This window comes from Rhinolophus sinicus, chromosome 9, assembly GCF_057876585.1.
Source record: "Rhinolophus sinicus isolate RSI-liver-muscle chromosome 9, RSI-T2T, whole genome shotgun sequence".
NCBI classification, from domain to species: domain Eukaryota; kingdom Metazoa; phylum Chordata; class Mammalia; order Chiroptera; family Rhinolophidae; genus Rhinolophus; species Rhinolophus sinicus.
In genome coordinates, this window is record NC_142509.1 from 661,036 (window position 1) to 683,505 (window position 22,470).

General features: G+C 63.3%; 6 pseudogenes; all 6 read right to left on the reverse strand.

Moving 5' to 3' along the window:
* Positions 1-1,503: 1,503 nt before the first annotated feature.
* LOC148757151 (5S ribosomal RNA) lies at positions 1,504-1,623 on the reverse strand (annotated as a pseudogene).
* Positions 1,624-3,671: 2,048 nt separating this feature from the next.
* On the reverse strand, positions 3,672-3,791 carry LOC148757152 (5S ribosomal RNA; annotated as a pseudogene).
* An 8,455-nt stretch (positions 3,792-12,246) lies between these two features.
* On the reverse strand, positions 12,247-12,366 carry LOC148757153 (5S ribosomal RNA; annotated as a pseudogene).
* A 2,048-nt stretch (positions 12,367-14,414) lies between these two features.
* Positions 14,415-14,534, reverse strand: LOC148757154 (5S ribosomal RNA; annotated as a pseudogene).
* A 4,044-nt stretch (positions 14,535-18,578) lies between these two features.
* Positions 18,579-18,698, reverse strand: LOC148757155 (5S ribosomal RNA; annotated as a pseudogene).
* A 2,048-nt stretch (positions 18,699-20,746) lies between these two features.
* On the reverse strand, positions 20,747-20,866 carry LOC148757156 (5S ribosomal RNA; annotated as a pseudogene).
* Between the last annotated feature and the right edge of the window lie 1,604 nt (positions 20,867-22,470).

Here is a 22,470-nt window from a genome sequence, read left to right on the forward strand (position 1 = left end):
TGGAAACCATGGACAAACTTCTTTTACAAATTCTAAAAACTTATCTAACTGTTCTCTGCTCACCCGACTGCCACGGGCGGCAAGCAATTTCTTAAGTCCTCTAACATACAGGTCCTTGCTGCTAGCGTGACCCATCCTTCACCCTAACTCGGCCCTTCTTTCAAACAAAGAAAACACTCTGATGCCCGTCTGGCCGTGCCCCTCGCGGAGCCAAATCTGTCTTAGCTAGAGGCGCTCCGGTATAACCCCCCGGACAGGTAGACAGAAGTCCAGTCACCGTTATGCCGTATGACAGAACCGGAACCGCAGATTAGGGCCCAATCAAGCTCCGTAACACGAAGTCGTGGAGCTATCACTCACTCACACATTCATTCGACCGAGGGGTATTGTGCCTTACTCACCACGCATCCACTGATAAGCTCTCTACGAGCTGGGCCCTCGCCACGTGGTGTTCCTCACTGTTACCCCCGTATTCAGGTCCCTGTTCGGGCGCCAAGTGTGACGGGCCAGCCGCCACGAGTCGATCAGTACCTGAATGGGGGAGTGGGAATGAAATAAAAGACACACACAAATGCTAATGCGGCCGGTCTTCAGTCATGCTGAAGCCCTGAGTTTATTATCTCTAACCAATATATACAATTTGAGTACGTGCAGTTAAACGAAGAAGATATGCATTATCTCAGCGAAAGTAAATCTTTCCAGCTTCAACCTTACTTTGACATAGAAGATACAAGGTCACTGAAACTCACAAAAGTAAATATTTCAAGGAGACAGACTCTACTAATTATCTAGAAAGCCCTTAGTTTTCTGTGTCTGGGAACTGGCCGTTTTCACCACATTCCTCAGCAGCCGTTAGGCGCTTCTCAGATAAGGCAGAGACAATGTTATGGGGGCAGAAACCGAGCCAGTCTGCAAGGTTCAGGGTTGCAAGAAACCATGGCTCCCCACAACGCGCGGGGGTGTGGGGCGAGGTGCCTGCCAGCGGAGACAGAAGACTCCGGTGGGGCGGGGCGGGTGGGCGTCCCGTTTGCCCGAGGACACGCCGATCCTGTGTGTCGGGTCCCGGGGGCAGGCGCAGGGATGGGCGTGCCCTGGGCTCGGGCCGAGGTGCAAAGCACCGGCACGTCCTGGGATGGAGAGAGCCTGGTGGAGGCCTGCGCCGGCAGGCAGCCCTGGGCTTGGGCGTTGGGGGTTGCGGCGGCGGCAGGGTCGGGGAGCGAGAGGGAGCCCTGCGATGGCGGTGGCGGCGGCGGCGGCGACCGAGACGCGGCTGACTGCTGCAGGCTGACGGCCTGCCTCGGCGAAGAGCACTAAGAAGAGGGAGTGGGGGGGAGCCCTGGCCGACAGGCCTGGTGTGCGGCCGGGGATGCGAGCTTGTAGTGCCGGGCGACTGACCCTCCTCTGGCCAGGGGGACCTTCGGCTGCCTGGGCGGCTGCAGAGGGGCAAAGGGCGGCAGGGGTTCGGAGGGAGCCACGCCGGGGCGGCGGCGCAAAAGGAGAGGCGAGCAAAAGCCTGCAGCTATTCCCAGGCGGTCTCCCATCCAAGTACTAACCAGGCCCCTCCCTGCTTAGCTCCCGAGATCAGAGGAGATCGGGCGCGTTCAGGGTGGTATGGCCGTAGACGCTGGGACCCGGCTCCCCGCGCCCCAAGAGCCTGCTCCCGGCCTGCCTCTGACCGCGCGCCGTGCTGCTGGGCCGCTAGGGTGGCGAGCACGTCTGCCCGAGCGCCTGCCGCCCGCTCCCCGCCTCCTCCGGACGCCGCTGGTGTGGGCGACGGGCTACTCCTGGCCCGCAGCGAGGCCCCTTCGCGCCCCCCAGTGGCTCCACGGGCCTCTGTCACTTCCCTGACTGTGACATATGTCTGGGCGCCCTGGCATCCTGGGCCTCCCCAGGCCCCGAAGGGCTTTCACCCCGCCCCCCTACCCCAACCCCTCTCATCTCCCCCCAGCCCCACAACCGCACACCCCCCTTGCTGCTGTGCTGTCCCCACCTCTCAGGGCCACCGAGGGGGTCGCAGGGTCCTCTCAGTCCCCTCCGGCCCTAGGGACGTGCAACCCAGGCCCTGGCCCTGACCGGACCCATCCACAGGCCCAAAGCCAGGGAGAGCCACCCGCGCCACCAGGGTGCAGCATCTCCAGTCTGCAGCCACCCTTCGTCACAAGCCTTCAGTCTGGGCCCTGGAACCCTCGTCAGCGACCGGAGCCCCGCCCGATGTCCGGTCCCTTCACTGGCTACACGTCACCTCTCCTGACCCAGGGAGGTGAGAGAGAGGATGAGAGAAGGCCAGAGACGGAGCAAGAGAGAGGCGGAGAGAGACAGACGGGGACTGTGGGGACAGACTCGCAGAGAGCACTCTCCAGGCTCTGGGCCTCGCGTGGAGGGGTGCTGCTTGGGGGCTGCATGGTCATCAGCTGTGACCGCTTGGCCATCAGCTGTTGCCAGTTGGCCACTGGCCACCGGAGGAGCTGCGGTGGCCAAGCTAGGAAGCGCGGATGGTGGACTGCAAATTGCAGAGGGGCGCGGATTGCAGTGGGCCCGCTTGGCGGGTCGACGGGCGGTGTGTCGGTGGGTTGGCAGAGAAGCGGCCGACAGGTTGGGGATCGGGCGGCTCCGGCTTGCCGTGTCTCCGAGCCAGCCGCCCGTGAGACATAGTGCTATGAGCCCCCTATCCGTGGCTCTGTTGGTGTTCCCTCTTGGCCTCGCCATATCCTGCGTTCTTGTGCGGGCAGAGGGACTAGAGTCCCCGCAGGACAGGGACCGACAGAGAGAACGGGAGGAGGAGAAAGAGGGAGCGAGATCGAAATATACACCTATATGTACCTGTATGTACCTAGACATACAGAGAGACATGGACAGAGACAGAGAAAGAGGGGGCTGGCACGCGGGGAGAGAGCTCCTGAGCCAGAGCCAGAGCCCAACAGGCACGTCACAGAGCCAGAGAGACATGGGGTGGGGGAGGGGGGAGGGACGCACAAGCGGGCACACGGACTGGGACAGACGCACTGACGCTGCTTTGAAGTGGCAGCTTCTCAACCGAAGTGTGGTCATGCCCGTGGCTGGGCTCCACTAAGGAGGCAGTGCCCGGGCATTGAAAGTCACCCTTGAAGCCCCCGGGCCGGGCGGGAGGGCCAGTGGGCTCCGAGCCCCGCCCAGGAACCCCCCGCCCCGCGGGAGGAGAGTGGCAGCCCACAGGCACCCTGGTTGAGAGTGTTGTGTGCCTGCGTGCCTGCACTTCCCCTTGTGGTGGTCTCTCCTGGAGTCCGAGGGCGTGCGGTGTGTTGGGGTGCTCCTCCCTCAGTCCCCTGCTTTGTCCCGGCTCTTTGTACCCTGTGTGTTGGGGCCACTGCGGGAAGGGAGGGTTCCTGGCTCTTGTGGGCGATGGGAGGGGGCGCGCGGGGGTGTGGGGAGAGGTGCCTGCCGGCGGAGACACAGGCTCGGCTAACTGCTGCTGGCTGACTGCCTGCCTCAGCGAAGAGGACTAAGAAGAGGGTGTGGGGGTGAGCCCTGGCCAACGGGCCTGGTGTGCGGCCGGGGCTGCCAGCTTGTAGCGCCGGGTGGCTGACCGGCCTCTGGCCAGGGGGACCTTCGGCTGGATGGGCGGCTGCAGAGGGGCAAGGGGCGGCAGGGGTTCGGAGGGAGCCACGCAGGGGCGGCGGCGCAAAAGGAGAGGCGAGCAAAAGCCTACAGGTATTCCCAGGCGGTGTCCCATCCAAGCACTAACCAGGCCCCTCCCTGCTTAGCTCCCGAGATCAGAGGAGATCGGGCGCGTTCAGGGTGGTATGGCCATAGACGATGGGACTCGGCTCCCCGCGCCCCAAGAGCCTGCTCCCGGCCTGCCTCGTGAGCGCCCGCCATGCAGATGCGCGGCTCCGGTGGCGAGCATCGACCCGCTGGCCGGCTCTGCCAGCACCGCGTCCCCCCCCCCCAGTCCGGCTCCCCGCCTCTTCCGAATGCCCCTGGCGTGGGCGGCGGGCTACTCCTGGCCGGCAGCGAGGCCCCTTCGCGCCACCCGAGGCTCCATGGGACACTGCCACTTCCCTGATGGTGCCAGAAGTCGTGGAACTCTGGCATCCGGGGACTCCCCGGACCCAGACCGCCATACACCCCGCCCCCCTACCGCCACCAGGTTTACCAACAACCGCACCCCCAAGGCTGGGAGAGGCCTGCACCAGCAGGCAACCCTGGGCTTGGGAGTTGTGGGAGGACCCCGCGGCGGCGGCTTGGGCGGCTACGGAGGGGGGGGTGCGGCGGCGGCGGCGGCGGCGGCGGCGGCGGCGGCGGCGGCGGCGGCGGCGGCAGCAGTGGCGGCGGGGGACGCGGCGGAGGCGAGGGAGGGTGGGGAGGTAGGCGATGGCAACCGCGAGGATGGCGCCAGGGCGGCGATGGCGGTGGCGACAATGGGGGCTTTGACGGTGGGCGCTGGGGCACGGGGGTCGATGGCGGCGGCGGCGGCGGCGTCGGCGGCGGCGGCGGGGGCGGAGGAGGCCGGGAGAGCAGAGGCGGGAGATTGAGGGAGTATGGCGATGGTGGCGGCGGCGGGCCTGGGGCGGGGGCGGGGGAGATGGCGGTGCAGGAGGCGGGGAGAGCAGAGGAGGGAGATTGAGGGAGTGCGGCAATGGCGGCGGCGGGGGCGGGGGTGGGGAAGAGGGCAGCGCTGGCGGCGGGGATGGGGAGCGCGGTGCTGGCGGCCGAGGGGGGGAGAGCAGAGGAGGGAGTTTGAGGGAGTACGGCGATGGCGGCAGCGGGGGCGGGGAGGGGGCGAGGGCAGCGCTGGCGGAGGGGGTGGGGAGCGCGGTGATCGCGGCGGCGGCGGCGGGAGAAGCGGGGGCTGATCGCGAGCAGCGATGGCGGCGGCGGCGGCGGCGGCGGCGGCGGCGGCGGCTGCGGCGCGGGAGGGTTGCGAGGTCGGCGATGGAGGCGGCGGCAGCGTTGGGGGCTGTGTCGGCGGGCGCTGGGCGCGGGGAGGGTTGGCGCCGGCGGCGGCGGTAGCGGGGAAGAGGGCGGTGCTGGCGGCGGAGGAGGGGAGAGCAGAGGCGGGAGATTGAAGCAGTACAGCGATGGCGGTGGCGAGGGCGGGGGCAGGGGTGAGGTCAGCGCTGGAGGGGGGTGTGGGGAGCGCGGTGATGGCGGCGGATTTGGCGGTGGCGGCGGGGGCGAGGGCAGCGCTGTTGGCGGTGGCGGCGATCGAAGGTCGGCGAAGGGATCGAGATGACAGCCTCCGGGACTGAAGAGGACTGAGAAGAGGGTGTGCGGGGGAGCCCTGGCCGAGGGGCCTGGTGTGCGGCCGGGGCTGCCAGCTTGTAGTGCCTGGCGGCTAACCCTCTGCTGGTCAGGGGGACCTTCGGCTGGCTGGGCGGCTGCAGAGAGGCAAGGGGCGGCAGGGGTTCGGAGGGAGCCACGCCGGGGCCGCGGCGCAAAAGGAGAGGCGAGCAAGAGCCTGCAGCTATTCCCAGGCGGTCTCCCATCCAAGTACTAACCAGGCCCCTCCCTGCTTAGCTCCCGAGATCAGACGAGATCTGGCGCGTGCAGGGTGGTGTGGCCTTAGGCGCTGGGACCCGGCTCCCGGCACTCCAAGAGCCTGCTCCCGACCTGCTTCTGAGCGCACGCCATGCTGCTGGGCCGCTCGGGTGGCGAGCATGTCTGCCCGAGCGCCTCCCGCCAGCTCCCCGCCTCCTCCAGACGCCGCTGGTGTGGGCGACGGGCTCCTCCTGGCCCGCAGCGAGGCCCCTTCGCGCCCCCCAGTGGCTCTAACGGGCCTCTGTCACTTCCCTGACTGTGACATATGTCTGGGCGCCCTGGCATCCTGGGCCTCCCCAGGCCCCGAAGGGCTTTTACCCCGCCCCCCTACCCCAACCCCTCTCATCTCCCCCCAGCCCCACAACCGCACACCCCCCTTGCTGCTGTGCTGTCCCCACCTCTCAGGGCCACCGAGGGGGTCGCAGGGTCCTCTCAGTCCCCTCCACCCTAGGGACGTGCAACCCAGGCCCTGGCCCTGGCCGGCCCCACCCACTGGCCCAAAGCCAGGGAGAGCCACCCGCCACCAGGGGGCAGCACCTCCAGTCTGCCGCCACCCTTCCTCACACAGCCTTCTTTCTGGGTTCTCGCCCCTCGTCAGCGACCGGCGTCCCGCCCGATCACTGTTCACTTCACTGGCTACACGTCACCTCTCCTGACCCAGGGAGGTGAGAGAGAGGATGAGAGAAGGCCAGAGACGGAGCAAGAGAGAGGCGGAGAGAGACAGACGGGGACTGTGGGGACAGACTCGCAGAGAGCACTCTCCAGGCTCTGGGCCTCGCGTGGAGGGGTGCTGCGTGCGGGCTGCATGGATATCAGCTGTGACCGCTTGGCCATCAGCTGTTGCCAGTTGGCCATTGGCCACCGGCAGAGCTGCGGTGGCCAAGCTAGGAAGCGCGGATTGTGGACTGCAAATTGCAGAGGGGCGCGGACTGCAGTTGGCCGGCTTGGTGGGTCGGTAGGTTGGTGGGTCTGTTGGTTGGCAGAGAATCGGCCGGCAGGCTGGGGATCGGGCGGCTCCGGCTTGCCGAGTCTCCGAGCCAGCCGCCCGTGAGACATGGTGCTATGAGCCCCCTATCCGTGGTCTGTTGGTGTTCCCTCTTGGCCTCGCCAAATCCTGCATTCTTGTGCGGGCAGAGGGGCTAGAGTCCCCGCAGGACAGGGACAGACAGACAGAACGGGAGGAGGAGTAAGAGGGAGCGAGATGGAAATATGCTCGTATATGTACATGTGTGTATCTAGACATACAGAGAGACATGGACAGAGACAGAGAAAGAGGGGGCTGGCACGCGGGGAGAGAGCTCCTGAGCCAGAGCCAGAGCCCAACAGGCACGTCACAGAGCCCGACGGATATGGGGTGGGGGAGGGTGTGAGGGACGCACAGGCGGGCACACGGACTGTTACAGACGCACTGAGGCTGTGTTGAAGTGGCAGCTCCTCCACCGGAGTGTGGTCGTGCCCGGGGCTGGGCTCCGCTAAGGAGGCATTGCCCTGGCGTTGGCAGTCACCATTGAAGCCTCCGGGGCGGGCCGCCAGGGTCTCCGGAGGGCCTGTGGTCTCTGAGCCCCGCCCAGGCACCCGCCCGCGGGAGGAGAGTGGCAGCCCCCAGGCACCCTGGTTGTGAGGGTTGTGCGCCTGCGTGCCTGCTCTGCCCTTGTGGTGGTCTCCCCCGGAGTCGATGGCGCGTGGTGTGTTGGGGTGCTGCTCCCGCCGTCCCCTGGTTTGTCCCGGCTCTTTGTGCCCTGTGTTTCAGGGACACCGTGGCCGGCGGGAAGGGAGGGCTCCTGGCTCTTGTGGGAGACGGGAGGGGACGCGCTGTGACGGGCCAGCCGCCACGAGTCGATCAGTACCTGAATGGGGGAGTGGGAATGAAATAAAAGACACACACAAATGCTAATGCGGCCGGTCTTCAGTCATGCTGAAGCCCTGAGTTTATTATCTCTAACCAATATATACAATTTGAGTACGTGCAGTTAAACGAAGAAGATATGCATTATCTCAGCGAAAGTAAATCTTTCCAGCTTCAACCTTACTTTGACATAGAAGATACAAGGTCACTGAAACTCACAAAAGTAAATATTTCAAGGAGACAGACTCTACTAATTGTCTAGAAAGCCCTTAGTTTTCTGTGTCTGGGAACTGGCCGTTTTCACCACATTCCTCAGCAGCCGTTAGGCGCTTCTCAGATAAGGCAGAGACAATGTTATGGGGGCAGAAACCGAGCCAGTCTGCAAGGTTCAGGGTTGCAAGAAACCATGGCTCCCCACATCTCCCCCTTTTTTATTTTATAAAAGCAAAGTCCATCCAGCCAGGATGGCGAGGTGACGGTGCCTGACTTAGGCATCCCAGGACGCCTGCCTCAACTTACCCGTCATTGGTACTCATATTTTATTAATACAAGCCCTGTCTTAGGTGTTGAAGCGGCTCCCAAGTATTTACCCGTCTTTGGCTAATCCGCCCCTTTAAATGCATGGGGGAGAAAGACTTAAGGCTTCGCCTTGAGCTCAAGCTGATGGATGTCAGCTCGTAAGTCTAACATTTTGTTGATGAAACATCTGATGAGGATAGGGAGTAGGCACAGAACCAAGCAGACACAGATGCCCAATGTAAGAAATATTATAACAGAATGGGTAATATAAGGCATAGAGGGCAAAACACTCCTAAGAACATCAACAAACTCAGAGGCAGCCTGAGCTGCATCAAATTTTAAAGGTTCAGCTTCTCTCATACTTTGAATTTTATCATGAAGCCAGCTTTTTTTTATACACACAGAAACAAGAAGGTTACATAAAGCGGCTGAGGCAGCAAGTACAGATTAGTTACGTTTTCTCAAAGTTTGGCCCTGACTGTCTTTATTTCTTTGGTAATTTCTCATCCCCAGAACAGCAGGTGTCTGTTTGTTCTTTATGCTTATCGGAGTTTCCCTTAGCGATCCTCCCAAACTCTGCTTGAAGTTACATTTTCTTAACCCTTAATGCTCCAATTCCCTACATATCCCCCTTTTTTATTTTTTATTTTTGAGATCGTGTCTGGCTTAGGTAGTCAGTAGAGACATTTTCACTTACCCGTCATTGGATATCAATCATCAAAGCGATCGACTCCTGTCTTAGGTTGTAAAAACGCTTACTGATCATTACCCGTCATTGGCTACCAATCTCCTTTGAGGAAAGCCAGAGACAGCAGTGGCTTTTCCCAGGCAGGGGGAAGGGGAGGCAAGGCTCCTTTTTGGATCTTTTAAGGCAGCTCATTGGGGGTCCCCACTCGGTTTTGCCTGGCTTAGGTTGTATCTCCCGTGAGATATCTTACCCGTCTTTGGCTGTAAACCATCTTTTGGGGACCAGACAGAGAGACATAAGGTGTAAAATATAGAGATAAGCAAAGTTTCTAAAAAGGCACAGTCTTACAGACTCTTCTTTCCTTAAGGAAAGACAGGGGGGACAGTCGGCTAGGCTGTTGTGTGACTACATCTCCCCCTTTTTTTTTTTTTTTGAAGTATGAGAAACACAGAACGTGTAGTTATTTCATTTACAGCCTGTCGGAGGGCTATTTGTCCACATCTGAGGACTATGTAAAATAAACAGAACAATAAACAGAATAGCAATATCTCCAGCAAACCCTCTACCCAAAGTCTTTATCCATTTAACAGGGTCTGAAGTGGAAAGTCCTTTTGTAGCTGTAGAAAGTGAGAGCTTTTCCACACCCTAGGGGCGTGGATGGGTATCTATAGATGTCTCCCAGTAGCTTTTGGAAATCATTTAATGTTTTTAAACAATGTCGCCGGATTTGTATTTTTTGAGGCACAATGGCCTGAGGCATTAAACAATATCCCAGATAAGAGTAAGGAGGCACTTGCTGAATTTTTTTTTTTTGGGGGGCTATAACCAGCCCATAATTGTGGAGCTTTTTTTGTAAGTGAGCAAAAGCAGCAAGCAACTTTGGTTCACAAGAGTGGGCAAGAAGTATGTCATCCATGTAGTGGATGATGTAAATATCTGAAAATGTCCTTTAGGTAGGTTTTATAGCAGCTGATACAAATTTTTGACATAATGTAGGGCTACTAGCCATTTTTTGAGGTAGCACTAGCCAATGATATCTCTTAAAAGGTTTTTGTAAATTAACAGAAGGAACACTGAAAGCAAATCTAGGGCAGTCATCAGGATTTAAAGGTATAGTATAAAAACAATCTTTTAAGTCCAAAACAATTTTATATGTGTTTTTTGGTATGGCTGTAGGACAGGGCAAGCCTGTCTGTAAGGCTCCCATTAATTCCATGGTTTTATTAACTTTTTTTAAATCTTGTCATAATCTCCACTTACCAGATTTTTTTTTTATAATATCAAAAATGGGATAATTCCAGGGAGAATTGGAGGAAGCAATGTGTCCCTTTTAAAGTTGGTCCTGTACTAGCAGCTTGTAAACTCTTTTGTAGGGGGGACCTTTGATCTTTTACGCCTGGTAATTGTCTCATTGTCACAGGGGCTACAACAGGGGCCTCGGGCAGTGGATCTAGCCCTGCAACTACACTTGGAGGAGAGCTTAATTGTAACCTAGGCTTCTATTTTGATTGAGATTTTAATAAAGGCCCAGTCTGTTGAGCCTGGACTAATTGCATTTGAACAGAGAGGGAAGTGAGTGCAGCTTGTAATCTTTGCACCTCTGCTTCCAAGGGGGATCTTTACCCCGAGGATTCCATTGATTTCTAAAAGGAATCTGGGGACTCCGAGGACAATTTCCTTCGTCCACAGCAACTTTAAGCTCAATCAGCTGTCCCTGAATCTTTTTTAGCTGATCTGCAAAAGAAAGTGTAGTGCCTGCAGGTTGTCTGCCTTCTTGAGCCATAGCCACCAAAGGAGGGTATTTGTTCCTATTATGTTTGGCTGCTTCATCCTCTAAGTCTTTCTGATCCTGAGAGTCTAAATCTTCCCAGTCCTCGACCGGAGGTTCCTGATAAATAGGCTCTGTATCTTTAAAAAATTCTTCTGTGGGTTTGGCTTCCTCCCCCTTTTCTCTCTCTGCCAGAGAAGCGGCAGATGAAAGAATTTCTTCATTGCCAGCTTGTTTTACTTTCTCTAGCTTACAGCTCTTACGCCTGAGATCTAAACAATCTCTAATCAAGGTCCACAACCCGAATGTTTCTACAGGGATCTGCTGAGGTCCGTGGGCAGCATAATAATCTTGTAACTGCTCTCCCACTTTCTCCCAAGTTTCCAGACTGACAGTGCCTTCTTCTGGAAACCATGGACAAACTTCTTTTACAAATTCTAAAAACTTATCTAACTGTTCTCTGCTCACCCGACTGCCACGGGCGGCAAGCAATTTCTTAAGTCCTCTAACATACAGGTCCTTGCTGCTAGCGTGACCCATCCTTCACCCTAACTCGGCCCTTCTTTCAAACAAAGAAAACACTCTGATGCCCGTCTGGCCGTGCCCCTCGCGGAGCCAAATCTGTCTTAGCTAGAGGCGCTCCGGTATAACCCCCCGGACAGGTAGACAGAAGTCCAGTCACCGTTATGCCGTATGACAGAACCGGAACCGCAGATTAGGGCCCAATCAAGCTCCGTAACACGAAGTCGTGGAGCTATCACTCACTCACACATTCATTCGACCGAGGGGTATTGTGCCTTACTCACCACGCATCCACTGATAAGCTCTCTACGAGCTGGGCCCTCGCCACGTGGTGTTCCTCACTGTTACCCCCGTATTCAGGTCCCTGTTCGGGCGCCAAGTGTGACGGGCCAGCCGCCACGAGTCGATCAGTACCTGAATGGGGGAGTGGGAATGAAATAAAAGACACACACAAATGCTAATGCGGCCGGTCTTCAGTCATGCTGAAGCCCTGAGTTTATTATCTCTAACCAATATATACAATTTGAGTACGTGCAGTTAAACGAAGAAGATATGCATTATCTCAGCGAAAGTAAATCTTTCCAGCTTCAACCTTACTTTGACATAGAAGATACAAGGTCACTGAAACTCACAAAAGTAAATATTTCAAGGAGACAGACTCTACTAATTATCTAGAAAGCCCTTAGTTTTCTGTGTCTGGGAACTGGCCGTTTTCACCACATTCCTCAGCAGCCGTTAGGCGCTTCTCAGATAAGGCAGAGACAATGTTATGGGGGCAGAAACCGAGCCAGTCTGCAAGGTTCAGGGTTGCAAGAAACCATGGCTCCCCACAACGCGCGGGGGTGTGGGGCGAGGTGCCTGCCAGCGGAGACAGAAGACTCCGGTGGGGCGGGGCGGGTGGGCGTCCCGTTTGCCCGAGGACACGCCGATCCTGTGTGTCGGGTCCCGGGGGCAGGCGCAGGGATGGGCGTGCCCTGGGCTCGGGCCGAGGTGCAAAGCACCGGCACGTCCTGGGATGGAGAGAGCCTGGTGGAGGCCTGCGCCGGCAGGCAGCCCTGGGCTTGGGCGTTGGGGGTTGCGGCGGCGGCAGGGTCGGGGAGCGAGAGGGAGCCCTGCGATGGCGGTGGCGGCGGCGGCGGCGACCGAGACGCGGCTGACTGCTGCAGGCTGACGGCCTGCCTCGGCGAAGAGCACTAAGAAGAGGGAGTGGGGGGGAGCCCTGGCCGACAGGCCTGGTGTGCGGCCGGGGATGCGAGCTTGTAGTGCCGGGCGACTGACCCTCCTCTGGCCAGGGGGACCTTCGGCTGCCTGGGCGGCTGCAGAGGGGCAAAGGGCGGCAGGGGTTCGGAGGGAGCCACGCCGGGGCGGCGGCGCAAAAGGAGAGGCGAGCAAAAGCCTGCAGCTATTCCCAGGCGGTCTCCCATCCAAGTACTAACCAGGCCCCTCCCTGCTTAGCTCCCGAGATCAGAGGAGATCGGGCGCGTTCAGGGTGGTATGGCCGTAGACGCTGGGACCCGGCTCCCCGCGCCCCAAGAGCCTGCTCCCGGCCTGCCTCTGACCGCGCGCCGTGCTGCTGGGCCGCTAGGGTGGCGAGCACGTCTGCCCGAGCGCCTGCCGCCCGCTCCCCGCCTCCTCCGGACGCCGCTGGTGTGGGCGACGGGCTACTCCTGGCCCGCAGCGAGGCCCCTTCACGCCCCCCAGTGGCTCCACGGGCCTCTGTCACTTCCCTGACTGTGACATATGTCTGGGCGCCCTGGCATCCTGGGCCTCCCCAGGCCCCGAAGGGCTTTCACCCCGCCCCCCTACCCCAACCCCTCTCATCTCCCCCCAGCCCCACAACCGCACACCCCCCTTGCTGCTGTGCTGTCCCCACCTCTCAGGGCCACCGAGGGGGTCGCAGGGTCCTCTCAGTCCCCTCCGGCCCTAGGGACGTGCAACCCAGGCCCTGGCCCTGACCGGACCCATCCACAGGCCCAAAGCCAGGGAGAGCCACCCGCGCCACCAGGGTGCAGCATCTCCAGTCTGCAGCCACCCTTCGTCACAAGCCTTCAGTCTGGGCCCTGGAACCCTCGTCAGCGACCGGAGCCCCGCCCGATGTCCGGTCCCTTCACTGGCTACACGTCACCTCTCCTGACCCAGGGAGGTGAGAGAGAGGATGAGAGAAGGCCAGAGACGGAGCAAGAGAGAGGCGGAGAGAGACAGACGGGGACTGTGGGGACAGACTCGCAGAGAGCACTCTCCAGGCTCTGGGCCTCGCGTGGAGGGGTGCTGCTTGGGGGCTGCATGGTCATCAGCTGTGACCGCTTGGCCATCAGCTGTTGCCAGTTGGCCACTGGCCACCGGAGGAGCTGCGGTGGCCAAGCTAGGAAGCGCGGATGGTGGACTGCAAATTGCAGAGGGGCGCGGATTGCAGTGGGCCCGCTTGGCGGGTCGACGGGCGGTGTGTCGGTGGGTTGGCAGAGAAGCGGCCGACAGGTTGGGGATCGGGCGGCTCCGGCTTGCCGTGTCTCCGAGCCAGCCGCCCGTGAGACATAGTGCTATGAGCCCCCTATCCGTGGCTCTGTTGGTGTTCCCTCTTGGCCTCGCCATATCCTGCGTTCTTGTGCGGGCAGAGGGACTAGAGTCCCCGCAGGACAGGGACCGACAGAGAGAACGGGAGGAGGAGAAAGAGGGAGCGAGATCGAAATATACACCTATATGTACCTGTATGTACCTAGACATACAGAGAGACATGGACAGAGACAGAGAAAGAGGGGGCTGGCACGCGGGGAGAGAGCTCCTGAGCCAGAGCCAGAGCCCAACAGGCACGTCACAGAGCCAGAGAGACATGGGGTGGGGGAGGGGGGAGGGACGCACAAGCGGGCACACGGACTGGGACAGACGCACTGACGCTGCTTTGAAGTGGCAGCTTCTCAACCGAAGTGTGGTCATGCCCGTGGCTGGGCTCCACTAAGGAGGCAGTGCCCGGGCATTGAAAGTCACCCTTGAAGCCCCCGGGCCGGGCGGGAGGGCCAGTGGGCTCCGAGCCCCGCCCAGGAACCCCCCGCCCCGCGGGAGGAGAGTGGCAGCCCACAGGCACCCTGGTTGAGAGTGTTGTGTGCCTGCGTGCCTGCACTTCCCCTTGTGGTGGTCTCTCCTGGAGTCCGAGGGCGTGCGGTGTGTTGGGGTGCTCCTCCCTCAGTCCCCTGCTTTGTCCCGGCTCTTTGTACCCTGTGTGTTGGGGCCACTGCGGGAAGGGAGGGTTCCTGGCTCTTGTGGGCGATGGGAGGGGGCGCGCGGGGGTGTGGGGAGAGGTGCCTGCCGGCGGAGACACAGGCTCGGCTAACTGCTGCTGGCTGACTGCCTGCCTCAGCGAAGAGGACTAAGAAGAGGGTGTGGGGGTGAGCCCTGGCCGACGGGCCTGGTGTGCGGCCGGGGCTGCCAGCTTGTAGCGCCGGGTGGCTGACCGGCCTCTGGCCAGGGGGACCTTCGGCTGGATGGGCGGCTGCAGAGGGGCAAGGGGCGGCAGGGGTTCGGAGGGAGCCACGCAGGGGCGGCGGCGCAAAAGGAGAGGCGAGCAAAAGCCTACAGGTATTCCCAGGCGGTCTCCCATCCAAGCACTAACCAGGCCCCTCCCTGCTTAGCTCCCGAGATCAGAGGAGATCGGGCGCGTTCAGGGTGGTATGGCCATAGACGATGGGACTCGGCTCCCCGCGCCCCAAGAGCCTGCTCCCGGCCTGCCTCGTGAGCGCCCGCCATGCAGATGCGCGGCTCCGGTGGCGAGCATCGACCTGCTGGCCGGCTCTGCCAGCACCGCGTCCCCCCCCCCCCAGTCCGGCTCCCCGCCTCTTCCGAATGCCCCTGGCGTGGGCGGCGGGCTACTCCTGGCCGGCAGCGAGGCCCCTTCGCGCCACCCGAGGCTCCATGGGACACTGCCACTTCCCTGATGGTGCCAGAAGTCGTGGAACTCTGGCATCCTGGGACTCCCCGGACCCAGACCGCCATACACCCCGCCCCCCTACCGCCACCAGGTTTACCAACAACCGCACCCCCAAGGCTGGGGGAGGCCTGCACCAGCAGGCAACCCTGGGCTTGGGAGTTGTGGGAGGACCCCGCGACGGCGGCTTGGGCGGCTGCGGAGGGGGGGGCTGCGGCGGCGGCGGCGGCGGCGGCAGCAGTGGCAGCGGGGGACGCGGCGGAGGCGAGGGAGGGTGGGGAGGTAGGCGATGGCAACCGCGAGGATGGCGCCAGGGCGGCGATGGCGGTGGCGACAATGGGGGCTTTGACGGTGGGCGCTGGGGCACGGGGGTCGATGGCGGCGGCGGCGGCGGCGTCGGCGGCAGCGGCGGGGGCGGAGGAGGCCGGGAGAGCAGAGGCGGGAGATTGAGGGAGTATGGCGATGGTGGCGGAGGCGGGCCTGGGGCGGGGGCGGGGGAGATGGCGGTGCAGGAGGCGGGGAGAGCAGAGGAGGGAGATTGAGGGAGTGCGGCAATGGCGGCGGCGGGGGCGGGGGTGGGGAAGAGGGCAGCGCTGGCGGCGGGGATGGGGAGCGCGGTGCTGGCGGCCGAGGGGGGGAGAGCAGAGGAGGGAGTTTGAGGGAGTACGGCGATGGCGGCAGCGGGGGCGGGGAGGGGGCGAGGGCAGCGCTGGCGGAGGGGGTGGGGAGCGCGGTGATCGCGGCGGCGGCGGGAGAAGCGGGGGCTGATCGCGAGCAGCGATGGCGGCGGCGGCGGCGGCGGCGGCTGCGGCGCGGGAGGGTTGCGAGGTCGGCGATGGAGGCGGCGGCAGCGTTGGGGGCTGTGTCGGCGGGCGCTGGGCGCGGGGAGGGTTGGCGCCGGCGGCGGCGGTAGCGGGGAAGAGGGCGGTGCTGGCGGCGGAGGAGGGGAGAGCAGAGGCGGGAGATTGAAGCAGTACAGCGATGGCGGTGGCGAGGGCGGGGGCAGGGGTGAGGTCAGCGCTGGAGGGGGGTGTGGGGAGCGCGGTGATGGCGGTGGATTTGGCGGTGGCGGCGGGGGCGAGGGCAGCGCTGTTGGCGGTGGCGGCGATCGAAGGTCGGCGAAGGGATCGAGATGACAGCCTCCGGGACTGAAGAGGACTGAGAAGAGGGTGTGCGGGGGAGCCCTGGCCGAGGGGCCTGGTGTGCGGCCGGGGCTGCCAGCTTGTAGTGCCTGGCGGCTAACCCTCTGCTGGTCAGGGGGACCTTCGGCTGGCTGGGCGGCTGCAGAGAGGCAAGGGGCGGCAGGGGTTCGGAGGGAGCCACGCCGGGGCCGCGGCGCAAAAGGAGAGGCGAGCAAGAGCCTGCAGCTATTCCCAGGCGGTCTCCCATCCAAGTACTAACCAGGCCCCTCCCTGCTTAGCTCCCGAGATCAGACGAGATCTGGCGCGTGCAGGGTGGTGTGGCCTTAGGCGCTGGGACCCGGCTCCCGGCACTCCAAGAGCCTGCTCCCGACCTGCTTCTGAGCGCACGCCATGCTGCTGGGCCGCTCGGGTGGCGAGCATGTCTGCCCGAGCGCCTCCCGCCAGCTCCCCGCCTCCTCCAGACGCCGCTGGTGTGGGCGACGGGCTCCTCCTGGCCCGCAGCGAGGCCCCTTCGCGCCCCCCAGTGGCTCTAACGGGCCTCTGTCACTTCCCTGACTGTGACATATGTCTGGGCGCCCTGGCATCCTGGGCCTCCCCAGGCCCCGAAGGGCTTTTACCCCGCCCCCCTACCCCAACCCCTCTCATCTCCCCCCAGCCCCACAACCGCACACCCCCCTTGCTGCTGTGCTGTCCCCACCTCTCAGGGCCACCGAGGGGGTCGCAGGGTCCTCTCAGTCCCCTCCACCCTAGGGACGTGCAACCCAGGCCCTGGCCCTGGCCGGCCCCACCCACTGGCCCAAAGCCAGGGAGAGCCACCCGCCACCAGGGGGCAGCACCTCCAGTCTGCCGCCACCCTTCCTCACACAGCCTTCTTTCTGGGTTCTCGCCCCTCGTCAGCGACCGGCGTCCCGCCCGATCACTGTTCACTTCACTGGCTACACGTCACCTCTCCTGACCCAGGGAGGTGAGAGAGAGGATGAGAGAAGGCCAGAGACGGAGCAAGAGAGAGGCGGAGAGAGACAGACGGGGACTGTGGGGACAGACTCGCAGAGAGCACTCTCCAGGCTCTGGGCCTCGCGTGGAGGGGTGCTGCGTGCGGGCTGCATGGATATCAGCTGTGACCGCTTGGCCATCAGCTGTTGCCAGTTGGCCATTGGCCACCGGCAGAGCTGCGGTGGCCAAGCTAGGAAGCGCGGATTGTGGACTGCAAATTGCAGAGGGGCGCGGACTGCAGTTGGCCGGCTTGGTGGGTCGGTAGGTTGGTGGGTCTGTTGGTTGGCAGAGAATCGGCCGGCAGGCTGGGGATCGGGCGGCTCCGGCTTGCCGAGTCTCCGAGCCAGCCGCCCGTGAGACATGGTGCTATGAGCCCCCTATCCGTGGTCTGTTGGTGTTCCCTCTTGGCCTCGCCAAATCCTGCATTCTTGTGCGGGCAGAGGGGCTAGAGTCCCCGCAGGACAGGGACAGACAGACAGAACGGGAGGAGGAGTAAGAGGGAGCGAGATGGAAATATGCTCGTATATGTACATGTGTGTATCTAGACATACAGAGAGACATGGACAGAGACAGAGAAAGAGGGGGCTGGCACGCGGGGAGAGAGCTCCTGAGCCAGAGCCAGAGCCCAACAGGCACGTCACAGAGCCCGACGGATATGGGGTGGGGGAGGGTGTGAGGGACGCACAGGCGGGCACACGGACTGTTACAGACGCACTGAGGCTGTGTTGAAGTGGCAGCTCCTCCACAGGAGTGTGGTCGTGCCCGGGGCTGGGCTCCGCTAAGGAGGCATTGCCCTGGCGTTGGCAGTCACCATTGAAGCCTCCGGGGCGGGCCGCCAGGGTCTCCGGAGGGCCTGTGGTCTCTGAGCCCCGCCCAGGCACCCGCCCGCGGGAGGAGAGTGGCAGCCCCCAGGCACCCTGGTTGTGAGGGTTGTGCGCCTGCGTGCCTGCTCTGCCCTTGTGGTGGTCTCCCCCGGAGTCGATGGCGCGTGGTGTGTTGGGGTGCTGCTCCCGCCGTCCCCTGGTTTGTCCCGGCTCTTTGTGCCCTGTGTTTCAGGGACACCGTGGCCGGCGGGAAGGGAGGGCTCCTGGCTCTTGTGGGAGACGGGAGGGGACGCGCGGGGGTGTGGGGCGAGGTGCCTGCCAGCGGAGACAGAAGACTCCGGTGGGGCGGGGCGGGTGGGCGTCCCGTTTGCCCGAGGACACGCCGATCCTGTGTGTCGGGTCCCGGGGGCAGGCGCAGGGATGGGCGTGCCCTGGGCTCGGGCCGAGGTGCAAAGCACCGGCACGTCCTGGGATGGAGAGAGCCTGGTGGAGGCCTGCGCCGGCAGGCAGCCCTGGGCTTGGGCGTTGGGGGTTGCGGCGGCGGCAGGGTCGGGGAGCGAGAGGGAGCCCTGCGATGGCGGTGGCGGCGGCGGCGGCGACCGAGACGCGGCTGACTGCTGCAGGCTGACGGCCTGCCTCGGCGAAGAGCACTAAGAAGAGGGAGTGGGGGGGAGCCCTGGCCGACAGGCCTGGTGTGCGGCCGGGGATGCGAGCTTGTAGTGCCGGGCGACTGACCCTCCTCTGGCCAGGGGGACCTTCGGCTGCCTGGGCGGCTGCAGAGGGGCAAAGGGCGGCAGGGGTTCGGAGGGAGCCACGCCGGGGCGGCGGCGCAAAAGGAGAGGCGAGCAAAAGCCTGCAGCTATTCCCAGGCGGTCTCCCATCCAAGTACTAACCAGGCCCCTCCCTGCTTAGCTCCCGAGATCAGAGGAGATCGGGCGCGTTCAGGGTGGTATGGCCGTAGACGCTGGGACCCGGCTCCCCGCGCCCCAAGAGCCTGCTCCCGGCCTGCCTCTGACCGCGCGCCGTGCTGCTGGGCCGCTAGGGTGGCGAGCACGTCTGCCCGAGCGCCTGCCGCCCGCTCCCCGCCTCCTCCGGACGCCGCTGGTGTGGGCGACGGGCTACTCCTGGCCCGCAGCGAGGCCCCTTCGCGCCCCCCAGTGGCTCCACGGGCCTCTGTCACTTCCCTGACTGTGACATATGTCTGGGCGCCCTGGCATCCTGGGCCTCCCCAGGCCCCGAAGGGCTTTCACCCCGCCCCCCTACCCCAACCCCTCTCATCTCCCCCCAGCCCCACAACCGCACACCCCCCTTGCTGCTGTGCTGTCCCCACCTCTCAGGGCCACCGAGGGGGTCGCAGGGTCCTCTCAGTCCCCTCCGGCCCTAGGGACGTGCAACCCAGGCCCTGGCCCTGACCGGACCCATCCACAGGCCCAAAGCCAGGGAGAGCCACCCGCGCCACCAGGGTGCAGCATCTCCAGTCTGCAGCCACCCTTCGTCACAAGCCTTCAGTCTGGGCCCTGGAACCCTCGTCAGCGACCGGAGCCCCGCCCGATGTCCGGTCCCTTCACTGGCTACACGTCACCTCTCCTGACCCAGGGAGGTGAGAGAGAGGATGAGAGAAGGCCAGAGACGGAGCAAGAGAGAGGCGGAGAGAGACAGACGGGGACTGTGGGGACAGACTCGCAGAGAGCACTCTCCAGGCTCTGGGCCTCGCGTGGAGGGGTGCTGCTTGGGGGCTGCATGGTCATCAGCTGTGACCGCTTGGCCATCAGCTGTTGCCAGTTGGCCACTGGCCACCGGAGGAGCTGCGGTGGCCAAGCTAGGAAGCGCGGATGGTGGACTGCAAATTGCAGAGGGGCGCGGATTGCAGTGGGCCCGCTTGGCGGGTCGACGGGCGGTGTGTCGGTGGGTTGGCAGAGAAGCGGCCGACAGGTTGGGGATCGGGCGGCTCCGGCTTGCCGTGTCTCCGAGCCAGCCGCCCGTGAGACATAGTGCTATGAGCCCCCTATCCGTGGCTCTGTTGGTGTTCCCTCTTGGCCTCGCCATATCCTGCGTTCTTGTGCGGGCAGAGGGACTAGAGTCCCCGCAGGACAGGGACCGACAGAGAGAACGGGAGGAGGAGAAAGAGGGAGCGAGATCGAAATATACACCTATATGTACCTGTATGTACCTAGACATACAGAGAGACATGGACAGAGACAGAGAAAGAGGGGGCTGGCACGCGGGGAGAGAGCTCCTGAGCCAGAGCCAGAGCCCAACAGGCACGTCACAGAGCCAGAGAGACATGGGGTGGGGGAGGGGGGAGGGACGCACAAGCGGGCACACGGACTGGGACAGACGCACTGACGCTGCTTTGAAGTGGCAGCTTCTCAACCGAAGTGTGGTCATGCCCGTGGCTGGGCTCCACTAAGGAGGCAGTGCCCGGGCATTGAAAGTCACCCTTGAAGCCCCCGGGCCGGGCGGGAGGGCCAGTGGGCTCCGAGCCCCGCCCAGGAACCCCCCGCCCCGCGGGAGGAGAGTGGCAGCCCACAGGCACCCTGGTTGAGAGTGTTGTGTGCCTGCGTGCCTGCACTTCCCCTTGTGGTGGTCTCTCCTGGAGTCCGAGGGCGTGCGGTGTGTTGGGGTGCTCCTCCCTCAGTCCCCTGCTTTGTCCCGGCTCTTTGTACCCTGTGTGTTGGGGCCACTGCGGGAAGGGAGGGTTCCTGGCTCTTGTGGGCGATGGGAGGGGGCGCGCGGGGGTGTGGGGAGAGGTGCCTGCCGGCGGAGACACAGGCTCGGCTAACTGCTGCTGGCTGACTGCCTGCCTCAGCGAAGAGGACTAAGAAGAGGGTGTGGGGGTGAGCCCTGGCCGACGGGCCTGGTGTGCGGCCGGGGCTGCCAGCTTGTAGCGCCGGGTGGCTGACCGGCCTCTGGCCAGGGGGACCTTCGGCTGGATGGGCGGCTGCAGAGGGGCAAGGGGCGGCAGGGGTTCGGAGGGAGCCACGCAGGGGCGGCGGCGCAAAAGGAGAGGCGAGCAAAAGCCTACAGGTATTCCCAGGCGGTCTCCCATCCAAGCACTAACCAGGCCCCTCCCTGCTTAGCTCCCGAGATCAGAGGAGATCGGGCGCGTTCAGGGTGGTATGGCCGTAGACGCTGGGACCCGGCTCCCCGCGCCCCAAGAGCCTGCTCCCGGCCTGCCTCTGACCGCGCGCCGTGCTGCTGGGCCGCTAGGGTGGCGAGCACGTCTGCCCGAGCGCCTGCCGCCCGCTCCCCGCCTCCTCCGGACGCCGCTGGTGTGGGCGACGGGCTACTCCTGGCCCGCAGCGAGGCCCCTTCGCGCCCCCCAGTGGCTCCACGGGCCTCTGTCACTTCCCTGACTGTGACATATGTCTGGGCGCCCTGGCATCCTGGGCCTCCCCAGGCCCCGAAGGGCTTTCACCCCGCCCCCCTACCCCAAACCCTCTCATCTCCCCCCAGCCCCACAACCGCACACCCCCCTTGCTGCTGTGCTGTCCCCACCTCTCAGGGCCACCGAGGGGGTCGCAGGGTCCTCTCAGTCCCCTCCGGCCCTAGGGACGTGCAACCCAGGCCCTGGCCCTGACCGGACCCATCCACAGGCCCAAAGCCAGGGAGAGCCACCCGCGCCACCAGGGTGCAGCATCTCCAGTCTGCAGCCACCCTTCGTCACAAGCCTTCAGTCTGGGCCCTGGAACCCTCGTCAGCGACCGGAGCCCCGCCCGATGTCCGGTCCCTTCACTGGCTACACGTCACCTCTCCTGACCCAGGGAGGTGAGAGAGAGGATGAGAGAAGGCCAGAGACGGAGCAAGAGAGAGGCGGAGAGAGACAGACGGGGACTGTGGGGACAGACTCGCAGAGAGCACTCTCCAGGCTCTGGGCCTCGCGTGGAGGGGTGCTGCTTGGGGGCTGCATGGTCATCAGCTGTGACCGCTTGGCCATCAGCTGTTGCCAGTTGGCCACTGGCCACCGGAGGAGCTGCGGTGGCCAAGCTAGGAAGCGCGGATGGTGGACTGCAAATTGCAGAGGGGCGCGGATTGCAGTGGGCCCGCTTGGCGGGTCGACGGGCGGTGTGTCGGTGGGTTGGCAGAGAAGCGGCCGACAGGTTGGGGATCGGGCGGCTCCGGCTTGCCGTGTCTCCGAGCCAGCCGCCCGTGAGACATAGTGCTATGAGCCCCCTATCCGTGGCTCTGTTGGTGTTCCCTCTTGGCCTCGCCATATCCTGCGTTCTTGTGCGGGCAGAGGGACTAGAGTCCCCGCAGGACAGGGACCGACAGAGAGAACGGGAGGAGGAGAAAGAGGGAGCGAGATCGAAATATACACCTATATGTACCTGTATGTACCTAGACATACAGAGAGACATGGACAGAGACAGAGAAAGAGGGGGCTGGCACGCGGGGAGAGAGCTCCTGAGCCAGAGCCAGAGCCCAACAGGCACGTCACAGAGCCAGAGAGACATGGGGTGGGGGAGGGGGGAGGGACGCACAAGCGGGCACACGGACTGGGACAGACGCACTGACGCTGCTTTGAAGTGGCAGCTTCTCAACCGAAGTGTGGTCATGCCCGTGGCTGGGCTCCACTAAGGAGGCAGTGCCCGGGCATTGAAAGTCACCCTTGAAGCCCCCGGGCCGGGCGGGAGGGCCAGTGGGCTCCGAGCCCCGCCCAGGAACCCCCCGCCCCGCGGGAGGAGAGTGGCAGCCCACAGGCACCCTGGTTGAGAGTGTTGTGTGCCTGCGTGCC